This window comes from Ornithorhynchus anatinus, chromosome 8, assembly GCF_004115215.2.
Source record: "Ornithorhynchus anatinus isolate Pmale09 chromosome 8, mOrnAna1.pri.v4, whole genome shotgun sequence".
Classification (NCBI taxonomy): Eukaryota; Metazoa; Chordata; class Mammalia; order Monotremata; family Ornithorhynchidae; genus Ornithorhynchus; species Ornithorhynchus anatinus.
Genome location: NC_041735.1, coordinates 60,277,103 through 60,283,419, shown reverse-complemented (window position 1 = coordinate 60,283,419; position 6,317 = coordinate 60,277,103). Strand labels below are relative to the sequence as shown.

Sequence of the window (6,317 nt, the reverse complement as noted above, 5' to 3'; positions counted from 1 at the left end):
TATCAAGAGCAATAAATAGAATCGTCATTTACTACAATAATAAGTAATAGAATCACTTACTATATGCTAAATGCTGTACAGCACAGGGGAAGATATAAGATAATCAGATCTGACAGTCCTTGTCTCACATGGGGTTTACAGTCAAAGGTAAGGGAGAGCAGGTAATGAATCTCCAGTGTATAGATGAGGAAACTGAGGCAAAGAGGAGTCAAATGAATCCAGGAAGCAGAAAAGCCTAGTGGATTTATATTAATGCCTGCTTACTTATTTTGATGTGTATATATCTATAATTCTATTTCTTTATAGTGATGCTATTGATGCCTGTTTACTTGTTTTGCTGTCTGTCTCCACTCTTCTAGACTGTGAGCCCGTTGTGGGCAGGGATTGTCTCTCTTAATTGCTGAATTGTACTTTCCAAGTGTCTAGCACTGGCTTTGCACATAGTAAGCGCTCAATAATGTATATATTTTTATTACCCTATTTATTTTGTTAATGAGGTGTACATCCCCTTGATTCTATTTATTGCGATTAAGTTGTCTTGTTTTTGTCCGTCTCCCCCGATTAGGCTGTAAGCCCGTCAATGGGTAGGGATTGTCTCTATCTGTTGCCCAATTGTACATTCCAAGTGCTTAGTACAGTGCTCTGCACCTAGTAAGCGCTCAATAAATACTATTGAATGAATAAATGAATAAATGAATGAATGAATTGGAAGAGCACAGACTTGGCAGTCAGAGGACCTGCATTCTAAATCCGGCTTTGCCAAATGCTTGCGATGTGACCTTGGGCAAGTCACAATTTATCTGGGCCTCAGTTTTCCTGCTCTTCCTCCTACTTAGACTACAAGCCCCATGCGGGACAGGGACTGTTTCCAGCCTAATTAACTTGTATCTGCCCCAGCACTTAGAACAGTGTTTGACATATAGTAAGTGCTTAATAAAGACCATAAAAAAAAATTGCCCAGGTCACATAGCAGGTCAGTGGCAGAGCTGGGATTAAAAGTCAGGTCTCCTGATTTTCAATATTGTGTGCTTTCCAGTAGGCCATGCTGGTTCAGTCCAGCTCATTAGTGTTCCGGTGGCTTCACTGTCTTGTGCTGTTGAGTCGTCTCTGACCCATGGCAACGCCATGGACACATCTTTCCCAGAACGCCCCTCCTCCATCTGCAATCATTCCAGTAAGTGTATCCCGAGTTTTCTTGGTAAAAATCCGGAAGTGGTTTACCAATGCCTCCTTCCGCACAGTAAACTTGAGTCTCGGCCCTCGACTCTCTCCCACGCCGCTGCTGCCCTGTACAGGTGAGTTTTGACTTGTAGCAGATTGTCTTCCACTAGCTAACCACTGCCCAAGCTAGGAATGGAATGGGTAGGCCTCTGCTGAACTCTCCCTCCTGTAATCGAGACTGGTAGAGGACTGAAAACTCTCCAGGTGTGAACCTGAGAGGGGGCCTCATTGTAAAGACCATTATTCGCTCTGATATCAGCCAGAAGGAGTGGGCTTCCTGCATCACCCCTTTCCTGTCGGGGGACAAGATTCTCAGCTGCTGACCTCTCCTGTCAGCACTGACAGGCCTTGAAAAATAGTTATAATAATAATGTTATTTAATAATTATGGTATTTGTTAAGAGCTTACTATATGCCAGGCACTGTACTAAGCTCTGGGGTAGATACAAGCACGTCAGGTTGGATACAGTTCCTGTCCCACGTGGGGCTCACAGTCCGAATCTCTATTTTACAGATGAGGTAACTGAGGAACAGAGAAGCTAAGTGACTTGCCCAAGGTCACACAGCAGACAAGTAACAGAGCCGGGATTAGAACCCATGACAGTCTGACTCCCAGGTCAGTGCTCTATTCACTATGCCACGTTGCCCTCAAAAGGCAGACAGCAACACTCTGCCTCACAAGAGAGCAATCACACTCAGAGAAGGCTTTTTCTGAGGTTTGCTATCAGTCAATCGTATTTATTACTTACTGTGGGCAGAGCACTGGGCTAAGCACTTGGGAGAGTACAATATAACAATACAGGCACATTCCCTGCCCACAACAAGCTTACAGTCTAGAGGGGAAGACAGAAATTAATATAAATAGATAAATTAGAGAGACTGGTCAGGTGGGTGTCTTAGAGAAGCAGCATGGGTCAGTGAAAAGAGCATGGGCTGGGGGGTCAGAGATCATGGGTTCAAATCCGGGCTCTGCCGTTCATCAGCCGTGTGATTGTGGACAAGTCACTTAACTTCTCTGTGCCTCAGTTACCTCATCTGTAAAATGGGGATTAAGACTGTGAGCCTCACGTGGGACAACCGGATTACCCTGCATCTACCCCAGCGCTTAGAACAGTGCTCTGCACATAGTAAGCACTTAATAAATACCAACATTATTATTATTATTATGCCTTCTCGCCAAAGCCCCTCACAGACACCCCACACTCACCTCTGGGCCCCCACAGCTCTGCCCTCATCTGGAGCACCGTTCACTTTGGCCTTCTGGTCTCCCAGCCTCACGGTCATGTCTTTGAAATCACAGCTTTGGTGGTTCCTTAGGGTCTCAGCACGTGACACTCAGTCTTTCTCAGAGTATGTGTCACCGCAGGCAAAAGGGGAGGCAGCTGTGCTCTCATTGTCTTCAATAATAATTATAATAATTGTGGTATTTGTTACATATCTATTATGTGTCAAGAACTGTACCGAGCATGGGGTAGATAGGAGATAATCAGGTCCCACACAAAGCTCATAGTCCAAGTAGGAAGGAGATCAGGAATTGAGTCCACATTTTGCAGAGGGGACTGAGGAACAGAGAGGTTAAGTGACTTGACCAAGGTCACACAGGAGAGAAGTTGAGGATCTGGGATTAGAACCCAGGTCCTCTGATTCTCAGCCCCGTGCTCTTTCCACTAGGCTATGCGGCTTCTCAACAGCTCAACCCTGAGTCTGGGTTAGGATTGCTTCAAGAATTGAATGTCACCTTCACTCTCCCCATCATGGACACAGTGATAAATTGGGGATGTTTACTACCACTTACTGAGCAGAAACTGTGAAGTCAACAGTCACAAGCACAAGCTGCTGGGAGAACTGGGAATGGGATTGAGCCAGGTCTCCATTCAGGGAGCAAAACACTAGGCAACATCGCTGCTTCCTAGAGGGAGGAACCTTAAAACTGGAAGTGGTCCCAAGTAATCACCTGGCCCACCTAATCACCCAAGACAGACAGTTATCCATCCTGTTTTGAAAGACTTAAGAGAATAGAATCATATTTGCCCTTGGTAACCCAACTCTGTATCAGTCAACCTGTCAGTCAAGAAGTTCTTCATTTTCACTTACTTCTTGCATAAACCTCTGTAAAAAAGAGAATATTCTTCAGCTAAATCAATCAGTCAATAAATTCACTGAGTGCCTACTCTATATAGAGGAATCTACTAAGTGTTTGGAGAGTATAGTAGCATAGGATAGATAGTGAGCTCCCCGCAGAAGAGAGACTGTGTCCAAATTAATCTTGTATCTACCCCAGCATGTAGAAAGTGCTTCATGTCGAATGTGTTTCCATGGTTTTTGTTAAGCGATTACTATATGCCATGCAGTTTACTATGTGCTGGGGAAGATACGAGTTAATGAGGTCGGACACAGTCCCTGTCCCATTTAGGGCTCACGGTCATAATCCTCATTTTCTAGAAGAGATAACTGAGGCCCAGAGCAGTTAAGTGACTTACCCAAGGTCACACAGAGGACAAGTGGCCGAGCTGAGATCAACAAGCATTCAAGAGCTCCTGACGCTTGGGCCGGCGTTCTATCTACTAGGCCGCCACGCTGCTGCTTATTATCCTCTCCCGAGTGCTTAATACAGTGTTCTGCACACTGTAAGCACTCAATAAATGCAAATGATTGAAATACAATTGACTCAATTTTTTATGCTTCGTGGTATTTTACCAGCAAACCCAGAGACATCGCCTTTGTTATTCCATTTCCCTACTTCTCTATAGCTGCAGAGACTGAGCTGAGACTTGAAATGGTACTGTTTCCCCAAATGAGGACATGAACCCTTGGGAAAGGAGAAAATTAGTGGATGTAAAGTAAATGTGTGACTCCAGCCATTCACTGAGTCACTCTGAGATGATTCCACAGATCACAAGATGGATAGGAGCTCCTGGGGAGCCCCTTGGATGATCTCTGTTTTATCTGCTCTGTAGCTGCAAAACTACTGATCAGTCGGACCTTTCTCCCATGAACAAAACCGCCACTTCCTATGAGATGTGAAATCAGTCAGCCCCAGATTGGACTATCATAGTCAGGTTGCACTCTCCCAAGCGCTTAGTACAGTGCTTTGCAAACAGTAAGCATTCAATAAATATGATTAAATGAATGCATGGATATGGGACTCTGCCTCTGACCTGCTGGGTGACCTTAGGCAAGTCACTTAACTTCTCTGTGCCTCAGTTCATCTGCAAAGTGGGGAGTCAATACCTATTCTCCCTCTTAGTTAGACTGTGAGCTCCATGTGGGACTTGATTATCTTATATGCACCAGAATTTAGTTCAGTGCTTGGCATATAGTAAGCTCATAAATAGTACAATTAATCATATTATTATTATGTTTGAAAGCATCATGATCATCATCAGTTTTACACTTTAAGCCCCTATTGCATGTGAAGCACCCTATAAGCATTTGAGAAATTAAACAGCAGCTAGACATACAATCCCTGCCCTCCAGCAAACTATATATTTCAATGGAGTGGAACTCCCTCTCCATTCATGTACAAAAGACCACCAATCTGTACTAAAGTTACATCTCCTCCAGGAAGCCTTCTCTGACTAATCTCTAATCTTTTCCCTAGACTGTAATCTCATTAAGGGTAGGGAACATGTCTACCAACTCTGCTGTGAGCTCATTACGTGCAGGAAATGTGTCTGTTGTTGCACTGTACTCTCCCAAGCGCTCAGTACACGGCTTTGCACACAGTAAGTGCTCAATAAATACAATTGATTGAATGAATGAATGTGGCATTGTACTTTCCCAGTACTTGTACACAAGAAGGGCTCAATCAATGTGACTAATTGATTGCACCCCTCAAACTGCTGTCTGCTGTCTTTCTGCTCTGTTGCTTCTCCCTGACTGTAATTCATTTTAATGTCCATCTCCCCCTCTAGATGGTAAGCTCCTTGAGGGCAGGGATCCTGCCTACCTAGTATACTGTACTCTCTTAAGTGCTTAATACAGGTTTCTGCACATAGTAAGAGCTCAAAAAAATCTCATTGATCGATTGATTGATGTGCTGATTGACTGATGGGGTGGACAGACAGATAGCAATTACAAATGGTGGGAGAAGGATTAGTACAAGGATTTAACAGGAAGTAGAACTTTGTATCAGGATGGATACACAAGCCTTGCTATACTTCTTACCCTGACTGAGTCCAAAAATCCCTTAGGAGATTTTTCTCAATGCTCCATTGTCTTCAGTTAGTTTCATTAATCTCCAGTGTCAGGGTTATGGGCACAGGGGACAGATTCCCCTTCGCATACCTGAACAGAAGGTTGGGAAACAGCGTGGTCTAGTGGATAGAGGATGGGCCAGGGAATCAGCAGGGTCTGGGTTCAAATCCTGGCTCTGCCATTTGTCTGCTGTGTGACCTTGGACAGGTCACTTAACTGCTCTGGGCCTCAGTTAACCTCACCTGCAAAATAGACATTAAGAAGGTGAGCCCCATGTGGGAAAGGGACTGTGTCAACCTGATTACTTGTATCTACCCCAGTGCTTAAAACAGTGCTTGGCACATAGTAAATGCTTAACAAGTACCATAATTATAATTATTAAAAGAGCCCAGGTTACTATCATCAAGGGCACATTACCATTTTTTTAATGGTGTCTATTAAGCACTTACTTACCAGGCACTGTACTAAGCGCTGGAATAGGTACAAGCTAATCAGGTTGGACTCAGTCCATGACCCACATGGGGTTCACAATCTTAAACCCTATTTGACAAGTTAGGTAACTGAGGCACAGAGAAATCAAGTGACTTGCCCAAGTCCACACAGAAAATGTCTAATCCCGGCTCCACCACTTGTCTGCTGTGTGACCTTGGGCAAGCCACTTCACTTCTCTGTGCTTCAGTTACCTCAACTGTAAAATAAGGATTAAGAATGTGAGCCCTTCATGGGACAACCAGATTACTTGTAACTACCCCAGCGCTTAGAACAGTGCTTGGCACACAGTAAGTGCTTAACAAATGCCATCATTATTATTATTTATTTATTATTATTGGAACAGATTTCTCCTCTGCATCAAAGGGAAAGTAACTTTCAGGGGTTAAGTCTTCGGTGGATTCTTTAAGG

The 6,317-nt window shown here is 44.0% G+C and overlaps 1 non-coding gene across 1 annotated transcript; it reads right to left on the bottom strand.

Annotated features, from left to right (window-relative positions):
• Positions 1-1,305: 1,305 nt before the first annotated feature.
• LOC114813923 lies at positions 1,306-1,443 on the bottom strand. Its single transcript, XR_003761667.1, has one exon. It is a non-coding gene; the product is annotated as a small nucleolar RNA SNORA7 (small nucleolar RNA).
• Between the last annotated feature and the right edge of the window lie 4,874 nt (positions 1,444-6,317).